The 14,422-nt window shown below is 48.1% G+C and overlaps 2 non-coding genes across 2 annotated transcripts; one reads left to right on the top strand and one right to left on the bottom strand.

The window, feature by feature from the left end:
- Nucleotides 1–8,419: 8,419 nt before the first annotated feature.
- trnav-uac (transfer RNA valine (anticodon UAC)) lies at nucleotides 8,420–8,492 on the bottom strand. Its single transcript has one exon. It is a non-coding gene; the product is annotated as a tRNA-Val (tRNA).
- Nucleotides 8,493–13,453: 4,961 nt separating this feature from the next.
- Nucleotides 13,454–13,525, top strand: trnaw-cca (transfer RNA tryptophan (anticodon CCA)). Its single transcript has one exon. It is a non-coding gene; the product is annotated as a tRNA-Trp (tRNA).
- Nucleotides 13,526–14,422: the final 897 nt, after the last annotated feature.

The raw sequence follows: 14,422 nt of genomic DNA, 5'->3' as shown, positions 1-14,422 counted from the left end.
GACCTACCTGCTAGATACTGGTGCTTCCTGCACCCCTGTACATGCAGATAACCCGGCTACCTCACCTCTATCGAACGGGGTCCCGTACAGTCTAGTGGGGTTCACAGGCAACGAGCAAACTGGTTTGTTTCCCATCCCGCTCACCATTCAGTTAGGGACACTCAAAACCAAATGGAAGTGTGTCCTGATGAAATGGGAGCAGGAGGGAAAAGGGATCCTGAGGGCTGATTTTATCATTCGCCACTAGATCCTTTTGGATCTGAGGAACCACTGTCTATGGGGAGACATAGGGACAGACAGGGAAGGTGAGGTGGCGGTGATTCGAGAAAAAGGGGCCAAGGGAACGTTGTGTACCGTGAAGCCAAACGAGGGTTATGACTTGGAATTAGTGGTCACTAACACCCCAGTGGAGTACCAGGCATATGTACGGGCACACCTTGCAGCTTTCGCCACCCACAAACATGACTGTGGCAGGGTAACGGGGGTGGAAGTTAGTATAGAAGGGGACCCCATGACCCAACCACAAAAGCAATATAACTTCCCCAGGGAGGCAGAGGCAGTCCTGACAAAGGCGCTGGGATCACTGGTAGAGCAAGGGGTGTTAAGACCGATAGCTACCCATGTGAACTCTCCACTGTGGCCGGTTAAGAAATGGGACAACTCATGGAGGGCTACCGTGGACTATCGAATACTAAATAAGAATATCCCTGCCTGTTCATCCACTGTAGCAGCCGCAGCGGACCTCAGAGGGAGTATTCCAGCATCCGCGACCACTTTCACGGTGCTGGACATTTCAATGGGTTCTGGTCCACTCGTTTAAAACGGGAGGACCAGTACAAGTTCGCCTTTACCTTTAAGGGCCAACAATACACGTGGAACTGTCTTCCCCAGGGCTTCCACAACAGTCCCAGCATTTTTCACCAATGCATGGCGAACTGTTTAAAGGGCTTTAGCAGACCCCAGCAGCTGGTGCAGTATGTGGATGACCTGCTCCTGTTCACCGATCACGGGGAGGAGCATGGCCCACTGCTGGCTGAGCTGCTGGAGCTGCTAAAAGAAGAAGGGTTTAAAGTAAACCCCAAGAAGGCACATATCAGCCAGAAGGAAGTCAAATTCCTGGGGCTGACTGTGCGCGCTGGGGAAAGGGCCATAGACAAGGCTAGAAGGGAGGCAGTACAGGAGTTACCAGCCCACAACACAGTGACAGGGATAAGATCCTTTCTAGGGCTCACTGGACACTGTAGAGACTTCATTGAGGATTATGCAGCCACCGCAGCCCCTCTGCTCAGGCTCCTACACAAGGGTGTAGAGTGGGACTGGGATGAGGGTTGCGAGGCAGCATTTAATCAGCTCAAGAAGGACTTGCAGACCGCACCAGCCTTAGGAGCGATAGATGTAGGAAAAGAGTTTGTCCTGGAGGTGGCAGCCAGCGGGGACAGTTTGAGCTCAGTGCTGCTTCAAGAGTGGCACGGCCAGTTGAGACCGGTGGTTTACTCCTCCAGGATCCTCACAGATGAGGAGAAGGGGTACTCCAACTATGAGAGACACCTCCTAGCCACACATTGGGCAGTGAAAAGATCCTTGATCTTCATGGGAGGGTCTCCTCTAACACTCCTAACCCACCACACACCGACTCAGATGCTCCTAGATGGGAGGATTAAGGACGGGACGGTGAGCAGTGCCCGCATTGCTCGCTGCACCCTGCTCCTCTCCCAGCTGGACCTAACAGTAGAAGGCCCCCGTGAGCCAAGGCTCGCAGCCAAACTAATCAACCCAGGGAAAGCCCACAGGTGCTCCGTAGAAGGGGTATGGGAGGTGAACATTGGCCTTCGGGCTGGGTTACACCCTATAGGCCGGGACATCTACGTGGATGGGTCCAGCTCGGTATCTGCTGGTGAGCGACTCACTGGGTGCAGAGTCTATGACCCAAGGGCAGGTATTGCCCTGGCAATGAAGCTCCCCAGCACCATGAGAGCCTAGCATGCTGAACTGTCCGCCGTAATGTACGTGGTAACCCACCCCGAGGAATTCCCTATCCCGTACACGATTTGCTCGGACAGTATGTTCACCTGCAATTCGTGTACGGAGTACCTGGCTATCTGGTCCCCTCGCGGATAAACGTCCGCTGACGGGAGACCCCTGGCAATCAAGCCCCTGCTGGAGAAAATCTTGACAGCGGTGGGGGCAGAGGGAAAGGTCTACAGACATAAGGTGAGGGACCATTCAAAAACCGAACCCCGTGCAGAGGGAAACCAACAGGCTGACAAACTGGCCATAGAAGGTGCCCGCACGGGAAAGTTCTGGGACCCCTATCACACCTGCCGCATATCAGCGTTCAAGAATAAGAACAGGGCAGCAGAGAGTACAGGGATAGCTTTGGCCCCGGACTTCAAAACAGTTCAGGCACAGGACCCAGTCCTGAAAGCTGTCCTGAACGCGCTAGCTAGAGTAGAGAGACAGTAGAAGGTCCGTACGGCACAGCAGCCATTACCGTTAAGGAAGGCATGCTGTTTGAAGAGGGACAATCGGCCATGCCACAGCAGCACCAGAGGGAATTCCTAAAACTGGCCCATGAGGGTCCAGGAGCGGGACACCCCGGGCCTGAGACCACCTGGCAACGAGTGGAACAGGCAGGATGGTGGCCGGGACTCAGGGAGGACGTCCGTGGGTTCTGTGCGAACTGCCTGGTGTGTGCTGCGAACAACCCTGACCCCCAGAAAAGGAAGGTGTCCCTACGACACGTCAGGAGGGTAGAGGGACCATGACCGTCAATCCAAATTGACTACATCGGGCCCCTACCCACCGCCCAGGCAGGCCACAAATACTGCCTCGTCCTGGTGGACGTGTTCTCAAAATGGGTTGAAGCCTTCAACTGCCGAACAGCCACCGCACTAGGGACAGCTAAGACTCTAGTGAGGGAAGGGTTCTCCCGGTGGGGACTCCCACAGTATGTGGAGTCGGACCAGGGGAGCTATTTCACCTGGCAGGTAATGCAGGCAACCCTTAAGGTGCTCGGCATTGAGGGGAAATGGCACATTCCCCACAATCCACAGTCATCGGGTAATGTGGAGCTTTAAACTACACCATTAAAGAAAGGCTGCGGAAGGAGACAGGAGACTCACCCCAAAAGTGGGTGGAGGTCTTACCGTTGGTCCTAATGGGGATCCGAGCCAGCCAGTCAAAGAGCACGGGGTATACCCCATGCGATCTCATGACTGGCCGGATCATGCGGACCCCCACCCATGTCCTCGCCCCGGTGTTCACAGAAGGTCAGCTCAGAGAGGTGAACTGGGACTGGTTTGTCAGGAACCTGTTTGAACACCTCAAACAGATTCACTGGCAGGCTGCTCGTAATATGGACAGACAGCATCAGAGTAACCGATTGTTGCTGGAACCCAGCAAACACCACGAATGGGAGATAGGAGGCCAGGTCATGGTGAGGAACCATGCTCGGGTCGGGGTTTTTGAAGCATTATATATGGGGCCACACAGCATTGTCGACAAGGCAAGCCCGATGGTCTATGCCATAAAGCTGCCCCGCTGTACTCAGTGGTTCCACATCAACCAGTGCAAGCTCTACAACCCAGGGTCAGCCAAGCACACAGTTCAGCCGGGATGTGTGAACTGTTCTCAGGACAGGGACCCTCCATTGGCCGCCCCCGACGGTGGAGGGCCCACAGGGAATGTGGCAGGCTCAGAAACCGTGCCTATAGGGACGGTGAATTGCAAACTGGAGGGGCTATCCCACCCATCTTTTGGGATTCGGACGCACCCCCAGTAACCCAAGCCCTGAGAAGGACCCTCCATATACCACGGCCAAAGATACCTTGGTCACCGGCATCTGAGCCTCAGCGATTCTACCCTTGGAGAAGGGCAGCCCGACAGGAAAGGCCGATGGTCAGAAGTACAGAGGCCGCTCAGAGTAAGGACCCCCAGCCAGCCGCCTCCAACGGTGAGGGTCTCACAGGAGCAGTAGCATCGAGCTGCCCCAGAGAAAAGGGTCTCCAGCTCACCGGCTGCGGGTAAACCCGAGCATCCAGGCGGCTATCAGACCGCACAAGGCATGGGCCTGACAGGGACTAACCAGGCCACCCGGAGACGGGTGGCGGTTGTACATAGCTCTAATTTTTAGTCGAAGGTAGCTGACTGCACCATTTTACATTTTAAGGTTTAGTTTAGAATTGAGGGTAATGTTTCAGTAATGTTTAGGTGATTGTTTTGAGTTTGTCTTGTGTGTCAGCCAGCCTGAGAGCAGTTCTCAAGGGCAGGATCCAGACATTACCGGGTGATGGACAAACCTCAGGAGACCAATTGATGTTGTTTAATTTTAATCTATGTTCTTCCTTCTGCAATGTGGTTGTACGTTGGCTCCATTCTGGTGAATATAATGCAATTGAAATGAAATGTAACTGTGTTGAAATGCAATTGTAGGGATGGAACCCCCTCCAAGCTGGGAGGGTGTAAACGTAAAAAGTTTGTACCTGTAAAGGGAAAAGTGTGTATCTGCGGTGATGTTGCATAAGTGTAATGCATATTTTGGTGTTAGTTTAGTTAATTTACAGGGAAGGTTATTTCTTGAGAGCCAGGAACTTTGCTCACCTGTAAGATGATACCATAAATGACATGGTATCACAGGGGAGGAATGTAGAATTTACCAATATCTCGCAAAGATTCCTGGTACCTTTCCCCTGCAGAGGAGAAGAATTCCTTTCTGGGCTTTTAAAATGAGTTTAAAGGGGCAGACGACGCCTGCAGGGGATAAAAGGGAATGCATTCATCGAGACCCCCCCCCCCCCCCCCCCCCCGCGCACAGTGTTTGGACTCATAGGAAAGAGAATTCAAAAATGACCTAAATTTCAGAAGCCTGAGATCCCCGAAACATCTATGGGAAGGAGCAGATCAATTTTAAGATTCTACAACATTTTGGCTGCAAAAAAGAGTTACCGAGTACAGGAGGTGGGGCTAAACTCTGTGAAGCAAATTCATGTATTTAGGATCATAGACTGTCTGGGGGGAACTATTCACCCCATAAGAGATAATCGAATTACCCAATCAAGCACAATGGAAATCATGGTCAGGAAACTGGACAATCCTCAAACAATGCAAAACCAGTGATAGCACCTTCTTACACCCCAATCGAGTTACTGCCGACAAAGGAGACATTTGAAAATCAATGGACAGAACAGTTTACACAGAGCCCAAGAGATTTGATGGGAGATAACAAAGTCTTTTTTGGGGGATATATCTATCCCCCAGTTTTACAAGGAAAAACTAACAGAACACAGACTGGAACTCGCACTGACTCGAACAAGGACATAGACTGGAACACAGACACAGACACAAGCAGCCTGCTTCCTCTACAGTGAAGAAATGGAACAGTGAAGGAAACTATCAGAATTCATCAAGAACTGACCGAGCACGAGGCCCACGAAACGGAAGGTTGTCAGCAACCAAATTGACAATCACTCTACAATCTACTTCTGAACGACCCAACGGGAGAGAAATTACCAAAAGGGACTAACTAAAACTATTCCTAACCAAAGAAAGTGGGTACTTACCCCATACATCCAAAACGCAACTTAGCGTATCAACGGACGCACCCCAACCGAAGACTACGCAGTCCGAAGTCCTCTCCTCTGTCCGGGGTACGGCTCGCCGAGAAGGCCAAGTGCAGCGAACCCCGAAACCACGAATCACCGGCAACTGTCTAAAGGGATTGGTGAGCATAGCCCCTGAACCCTCAGAGCTATAACTTAGTTAGTTAGGGGAATTGGGAGGTGGGAGGCTGGGATAACTTGTGTAAATGTATCTGCATTCTCCTCTTTACCCCATTTAGAGTTTAAGCTATATTATTTTCCCCACAGGCTGTAATTTGACAATTTATTCAATGTGTTGTACCCCTCAGTGTGTATTGGTCTGTGTGTGTTATTAAAGGTGTGCCTTTTACTTCTTTTTAAACACAATAAAGTCATACCTGCTTCCTACCTTGAAACCGGTTTTCTGTCCAAGTCTGTCACAGTCCCTTCATAATTCCAGTGTCTAGAACCAAGGGTGTGTTAGCGATTCGGAACCACTCATATCAGGTCAGAAGGGCAATCTGACCCCCTGAAAACCACCCCTTACACTGCCGGCCACAATTCCTTCATAACCGATCTTATTCCTCTCACTACTTCTTTACCCATGGATTCCTCGTGAGGTTGTGGTGACCTGAAATTTCTAAAATCTTAATTTAAAACTAGAACTCTTAAACATTCTTAAACTCATATCGTGTTATTATATACATCTGCCACCCGTCTCCGACTGGCCAAGTTAATCCCTGTTCTTCTCCTTCCCTTATTCAGTCTCTGGTTTGCCTGTGTGGCCGGCGGTAAGGCGGTCTGTACCGCAGGACCCAGAGTGTTCTGACTGGAGGTGTGCCTGAGTCCCACATTATCGGGGGAATGGCCCCTCTGGGGCAACAACACACTTCCCCTTTAGGTGTGGCTGCTGAGTTCATTTCGTTAACTGAGGGTTCTGCACAGCCTGGGGCTGTAGGCTGGGGACTCTCAGTTAGTGGCTGGTCCACCACGACCTCTCCCGTGAGTCCCTCACCGCCGAAGGCTGCCGGCTGGGGATCCCTGTCCGGAGACTGATCCCTGATCTTGGGTATTCTCTAACGGATGGCCAACCTCCCGGGGCTGACCCACTGAAACTGGGGCACTGGTGACCACGGTGTCTCCGGGAAGCGAGCCGGGACAGCTTTGTCAGGAATCTGTTTGAACACCTTAAACAGATTCACTGGCAGGCTGCTAACAACATGGGGAATGAACTCAGCACTTTAGCTTGAGTGTTCAGGACAGAACTCGCCCCTGAGCATGTATGAGGAAAAACCTCCAGAAAATATTCTCGGCCAGGGAGCTTTCGCTTGTGAGGTGAACGTGTTAAGCGCGACACTGCGGAAACATCTCCACTTTCAGCACCATGTCAGACAGAAATGTGAAGCGAGCAGGTGGACTGCAGAATCCCACTTTTAAGGAGTTGGTCATGGTGTCAAACAAAGAGTTTCACTAAATGATTAAAAACAAGAAATGTCAAAGTCAAACATGCATCTCCAGAGGAGACTGCGATCTGAACACAGCACCTTAAACCACTCCGCCACCCTGAGTATTCAGTGCTAGATGTGGCCACCTGCAGATTGATTTTGAACTTGTGTGTCCTGTCACATGAAATAAATGAGGACAGCAGGCGTATCTCTGCCTGACACCGGGGAAACAGTGAGACAGATCTTGGAGCAAGGGTCTGGTTATTGCCAAACAGCAAAGAAAATATTTTCTGGAAGAACAATGTTGAAAATAATTGCAACCCCAACATGATTAGAACACACAACCGTTCGATTTGGAGTCAGGCGCGCAACCATTGCGTCACAAGGTCCACACATGAAGTCTCAGATGTTCGGCGATATGAAGGTTTCACAATACAAGCGGCTTTAAAATCCCCGCCCATTCCCACCAGGTGTCAGAAACAGCGCTCACCTGCCAGTCACCGTATGTTATTTTTCTGAAACTTTTGTGTTGCTTTCACGGGAAAGCATCATTAATTAACCCCTCACCTTCTTTTGCACAATGAAAGAAATGCTGACTGAGGGACAGTCGATACTTCGATCATTTGTCCTGTGCTTTGGGGAGCGGGCAGGGAAGTGGACCTGAGTCCATGATCGGATCGGCCATGATTGTATTAAATGTCGGAGCAGTCTCGAGGGGCGTATGGCCGACTCCTGCTCCTATTTCTTATTTTCTTATGTTCTTATGCATGTTGACCCATTTTGCTCACTGTATTTTAGGAGTCTGGTTCAAAATCTTCATAGCTGATGACACCAGGAACCTGGGGAAACTTTTGTCAAATTTAACAGCACCGGTTATTCCTACCTTGCACAGAAAATAGAATCAGTTGTAAAGATAAAATCCCATGGTGCTCATTTTCAGATTCAACGCAGTAGGATTTCAAATAAAGTAAAAGAATTTTACAGTGAAAAGATTTAGAAGTGTTAATTCTATTTGTGTCTTTAGTTAAACTGTGTGACGTCTGATTCCCGTTCATGCCACTGCTGAATAAGAAAGGAGGGTTTGACGTTGACCAGACTGCATTGCCCCTGATATTTGTGTCTCATCCTTTATATTCAGTGGTTTCTCGCCCTTTGATGGGCTGCAGTGTAGCGGATATCACATTGGCCTCACACACGAAAGGTCCCCGGTGGATCCGTTTTCTCTCACTGAAAGTTATCTATTATTGAAGTGAAATAAAGAGCAATTAAGGAATAAGGGAGCCCTTTTGCCAGGAGAAAAAATAGCAAATAATAACAGCAAATTCTGGAAATCAGGCAGCATTTGCCAGGAGACAAAATTCGACTCTGATTGTTCCCCTTTGGCAAGTTTAAACATAATGTTTATGCATGGGATCGAACCAGGGACCTTTTGCGTGTAAAGCAAACATGATAACCACTACACTACAGAAACCTCTGGCACAACAGACCCCACAGAGGGGAGCTGACCAGTGAGCTCCCTCTGCGCTGATCGGTAATGAGGAGGCTCACCTGAAACAACTTCTGTCCCACACTGAAAGTTCTCAATCCTTCTCCTCCGCTGCCCTTTACAGAAATGTCACGGATCACCCAGCCACCGTGTTCACTTCCACATCCTCACAGTGGGGCCACAGACGCTCCAACCGTCTCCCCGCGATCAGCGAACTCACCCAGTTTACTAAATTAAACCCGCAACATGTGCCCGGCAAAGGGCAGGAGAAGCCAGATCGTCTGCAAGCTCGGTCTCTCACAGAAAGTATTGGTATTCATGGTGCTTACAGCAATTATTAATCGTCTCACAGACCTCAATTATTTTTATGCGATGAATTGATCGAGTATCGTTTCCAGGTTAGTGCGCCGGATCTTAACTTCATGTAAGAAGACACAAAAGTTCAAAATTTAAATGAACTTACAGTCTGGATGGCCGAGCCGTCGAAGGTGCTGCGTTCAGTTTGCAGTCTGCTCTTAAAGCGCGGTTTCAAATCCCTTTTCTTATTTTTAGTCATTGAGCAAAACTCATTTGCTTGGCACCACGGCCAGCTCCTTAAAAGTGGGATTCAGCAGTTCAACCTGCTCGCTTAACATTTCCGTCTGACCGGGTGCTGAAAGTGGAAACGTTTCCGCAGTGCAGCGGTTAACACGTTCGCCTCACACGCGAAAGCTCACCGGGTGGGAATATTTTCTGGAGCTTTCTCCTCCAGCATGCTCAGGGCGAGATTGTTCTCCTGTGAAAGGTCATATGATCATAAGCATGCAAGGATTCGGAGCTGGATTAGGCCATTCGGCCCCTCGAGCCTGGTCCACCATTCAAGAAGATCCTGGCAGTTCTTCGACATCAAGTTTAAACATCTGGGGCGGAGCCAACAGGTGCCTGGCTGCAATCAGTGACAAAAACGTTTGCTTGAGCAGAAGCACAGCGAGCTCAGTTGATACAGCGTGAGATTTTTAATCTCAGATTCTCGGGTTCGAACACCAAGTTTGTTGATTACTTTTTAATTACATTTTATGTTGCTTTCACGGGAATACATAGTTAATTAACCAATGATCTTCTTTTGCACAAATAAAGAAATTCTAACTGAAGGAGAGTCCATAATTGGATAATTTATCTATGCTCTGCTAGTTAACTCTTAAACCATAAACCATTTTACACACTGCTTTCGGGGTCTGGTTCAAAATGTTCATTGCTGGTAACATCAACAGGAGACTGGGGCAACAGTGAGACTGACTTTAGAGCAAGGGTCTGGTTATTGTGAAACACCAAAGAAAATATACATTCTGGAAGAATAACATCGAAAGGAAATGTGACCCGACACCCAGAAAGAAGTGTTAAGACAGAAGATGAAATGCTGCATCCCTTTCTGCAAAAAATTCCTTTCACAAACATTTCTCTGACCGAAGCTGCACAAAACAAAAATGTTCGTTTCAAAGTCATTAAACTCCCGAATTTCCGCTTCACCAGAATCTCCTGAATCAGATGCCTCTAGTTTTGCCGACTCAATCCATGTCCCTTTGCAATGTTCTGCTTCCACCCACACTATGAAATGTCCCACTAACTGATAGAATCATGGAATGGTTACAGTACGGAAGGCCATTCGGCCCGTCGAGCCCGCGCCGACTCTCAGCGAGTCCCACTCCCCCACCCTTTCCCTGTAGCCCTGCAATTGTTTTTCCTTCAGAAACTGATCCAATTCCCGTTTGAAAGATAAGATTGAGTCTGCCTCCACCACCCTTTCAAGCCGTGCATTGCAGATCCTAACCACTTGCTGCTAAATGGTCATCTCCTGTTCCTATGTGTAACGTCTGGGAAACACGAGATCAATTCCTGCCACTCTCACAGACTTCCTAAATATAGCACCGTCTTTCTATTCTCATAAAACCAGCTCCTGAAGTGTAGGCCAGTTGTGTAGGTGAAAGCTCTGGTTATGTTCCTAACATCACTTCAATTGCAGTGTTTCCGTAGTGTAGTGGTTGTCACATTTTCTTCACTCGCGAATGATCTTTGGTTCGAAACTGGGCGGAAACATTTTGAAAACTCGTTTAATTAAATATTAGAAAAAATGGATTTATTCATATTAGTGTTTCAATATTAACAAAACACAATGTCCCACAGCCTTGTTAAATTTTCTGATATCTATGTTCAGTTCTGTATGCACTCAAACTCGACACTTGAACTGAATGCTCATAAAAGTATTGGAGTGGGAACTCACTGGATAACAGCACAGCTGGCAATGTTTGCGGAATATATTCATGACACCAAAGCACACAATGACAACCTGGAACTGTGCGGCACAGTATCCTCGGGGAAAACAGTTGAAGTCCTTGAGGGGGCTTAAACCACCAACTTTTCGTTTCACAACCGAACACGCTAACCCATTGTGCCACAGAGACTGACGTAAGAGTATACTGCAAGACATCCCAAACCAGGGTGTCCATCAGTTAAAGCTTCAGATTGCTCCGACCAGTTGGAACGTGTCCACTTTCAGTTGCACTTTTCCCAAATAAAGGGTGGGACATTCATTGTGGATGTGTGGAAACAGTCTGATCCCGCACACTGCAGACACTTCCATGTCACCGCCAACCAGCTCTCCAAAACCGGTGTGATCTACCTTCCAGCCTTCCGGTGCCTTGTCTGTGACAAAGTATTCTGATTGTCCCGAAGCCAGTATTAGGTTTTAATTCCTTTTCAGCTCCTGACTGCGGATATTCCTGTGATTAAACAGGAACTAAATGCTTGCAGGGACAGTTGGATTCACCATTTCTTTGCTTGGTGAAATTTCAAAGATTTAAAGTGACGCACATCAACCCCAAACCTCGTCACCTACTCGCTAACCGCTACACGCTGCTCCCGTGAGATGGAAGCCCAGTTCCTGTTAAAAGCTTGAATACAGGTACAAGCAGAACTCATTCAAAGAAAGTCCAAGTCCCTGAGGCACCTGATTATTTGCACCAAACTCCTTTGTAAAGAGTTGAGGTTCGTGTGGGGTGATTTGGGCACATCTTTCCACACACTGCATCACTTCAAACATAACTCAACGGCTGTAAAGCGCTTTGGGGCATCATGAGTTCCTGAAAGGCACTGCAAAAATGCAAGTCTTCCTTTGCAAAATTTCTGTGCAATTTCAAAACTCGCCGGCAAAATAATGGACTCGTCCAGGATTGGAAACCAGGACTTATCGCAAATTTCATTTAACTTCGACGAAGCAAAAGTCACGCTTTTAGATCAAGGAACCAACTGCTTGACAATCATAAAGGTCATGTTTTGCCATGAAAAAAGCAAGTTTTTGTGTGTGGCTACTCTTGATTAGAGAAGCACGTGAGACGGAATCAGTGACTTTGCTTTTTCGACCTGTCTTCTGAAGCGCCGCACGGTCCCACTCCGACAGTCAATGAGCTGTTGGGACGTAAGTGTATCCAGGCTGTGGGTGGCCACCCCGAGCGCAGCAGAGGGGTTTCTGCATTAGTTATGTGTGGGGACAGTATTCCCCTTCTCTCTTCCTTTTGTCTGTATGCCTGTGCTTTTATTTCTCTATTTATTCCCCCTGTGTCAGTTTCTAGTGTTTAAAAGATGAAATGGGTGTCAGTGTGGAACAATTTCGCTCACTCAAAGTTAGATTCACGACCGTTGTGCCATGATGTCTAGACAGCTTGCCGTTGATATTCAGGTTCATATATAAATATATATTTTTATATTGATACAAATTATCGAAGCTGTTCCCTGGTCGAGTGGTTAAGATCCCGAGCATTAACCCTTTCCATTCTCAATCAGTTCATCGCAGAAACATAATTGAGATGTGTGAGAGGATTAATGCTTGCTGTAATCGCCGTTAATAACCCCACTACTATCTGTTACAGAACGAGCTTACACACTCTCCTACTTCTCCTGTCCTTTGCCGGACACATGTTCCGGGTTTAATTTTACAAACTGGGCGAGTTCGCTGATCGCTGGGAGACGGTAGGAGCCTCTGTGGCCCCACTGTGAGGATGTGGAAGTGAACACGGTGACTGGGTGATCCGTGACATTTCTGTAAAGGGCAGCGGAGGAGAAGGATTGAGAACTTTCAGTGTGGGACAGAAGTTGTTTAAGGTGAGCCAACACATTCCTGATGCTTCTCTCTTCTTAGATAATCCCCGGAGTCGAGGATGACTTGCTTCCACATTAAAAATCAGTGGTGATCAGCACAGAGGGAGCTCACTGGTCAGCTCCCCTCTGTTGTGCTAGCTTTGCCAGAGGTTTCCCTAGTGTAGCGGTTATCACGTTCGCTTTATACGTGAAAGGTTGCCGGTTTGATGCCGGGCGGGAACATTATGTTGAAATTTCCGAAAGGGGAACAAACGGAAGAGAGTCTCGTCTCCTGGCAAATACTAACTGACCTGCTGAGATTTCCAGCATTTGCTGTTTTTATTTGCTATTTATTCTCCTAGCAAAAGGGCTCCCTTATTCCTTAATTGCACTTTATTTCACCAATAAATAGATAACTTTTAGCGAGAGAAAATGGATCCACCGGGCAACTTTCGCGTGTAGGAATAACCGGTGCTAATAAATTTGACAAAAGTTGCCCCAGATTCCTGGTGTCGCCAGCGATGAGGATTTTGAACCAGACTCCTAAAACACAGTGTGTAAACTGGGATCTGGTTTAACAGTTAACATGCAAAGCACAGAACAAATGATTGAAGTATCGACTGTCCCTCAGTCAGCATTTCTTTCATTGTACAAAAGAAGATGACGGGTTAATTAATGATGCTTTCCCGTGAAAACAACAGACAAGTTAAACAAAAATCATACGGTGACTGGCAGGTGAGCGCTTCTTCTGATACCTGGTGGGAATGGGCAGGGATTTTAAAGCCCCTTGTATTGCGGAATCTTCATATAGACGAACATCTCAAGCTCCCTGTGTAGGCCTTGTGGTGCAACGGCAGCGTGTCTGACTCCAGATCAGAAGGTTGCGTGTTCAAATCACGTCGAGGTTGCTGCTCTTTTGGGGAATCCCGGAATTAATATTTTCTTTGCTGTTTGGCAATAACCAGACCCTTGCTCCAAGGTCTGTCTCACTGTTTCCCCGGTGTCAGTCAGAGAAACACCTGTTGCCCTCATTTATTTCTTGTGACAAGACACAAAAGTTCAAAATCAACCTGCAGGTGGCCATATACAGCACTGGATAGTCAGGACAGCCGAGCGGTCTAAGCTGTTTTGTTCAGTCTGCTCCGAAAGTGTGGGTTTGAATCCAACTTCTAGCACCTTTTATTTTTAGTCATTAAGCAAAAATCATTTGCTTGGCACAAAGATCAGCTCCTAAAAAGTGGGATCCTGCAGTTCACCTGCTCGCTCAGCATCTCCGTCTGACCTGGTGCTGAAGGTGGAGATGTTTCCGCAGTGTGGCCGTTCACACGTTCGCCTTACTGTCATGTATCTCACACTACTCTGCAGTTCTAAGTCGTTTTGAACATCGCTTTCAGCCAGGTGTGGGTACCTTCAAAGGGGCTAAAGTTAAAATCTACATCACACTGGATGCCAGACCGGTCCATCACAAGGCTAGAGCTGTGCCTGATGTGATGAGAGGAAAGGTTGACCACGAACTGGACCGGCTTCTGCGGGAAGGCATTATCTCATCCGTGGAATTTAGCGACTGGTCAAGTCCCATCATCCCCGTCATGAAGCCTGATGGATCCGTACAAATCTGTGGGGATTACAAATCTACCATAAACAGAGTCTCCCGACAGGACCAATACCCGCTGCCCAGAGCAGAGGACCTATTTGCCATGTTTGCTGGAGGAAAACTTTTCTCGAAACTAGATCTTACATCTGCATATGTGACGCAAGAACTGACCGAAGAGTCTCAGCTACTCACCACCATCAACACACATCGA

The sequence above is a fragment of the Pristiophorus japonicus genome, unplaced genomic scaffold (genome assembly GCF_044704955.1).
Source record: "Pristiophorus japonicus isolate sPriJap1 unplaced genomic scaffold, sPriJap1.hap1 HAP1_SCAFFOLD_147, whole genome shotgun sequence".
Taxonomy (NCBI): Eukaryota; Metazoa; Chordata; class Chondrichthyes; family Pristiophoridae; genus Pristiophorus; species Pristiophorus japonicus.
The sequence above is the reverse complement of the archived record's forward strand: the minus strand, read 5'-3'. Positions and strand labels throughout refer to the sequence as shown.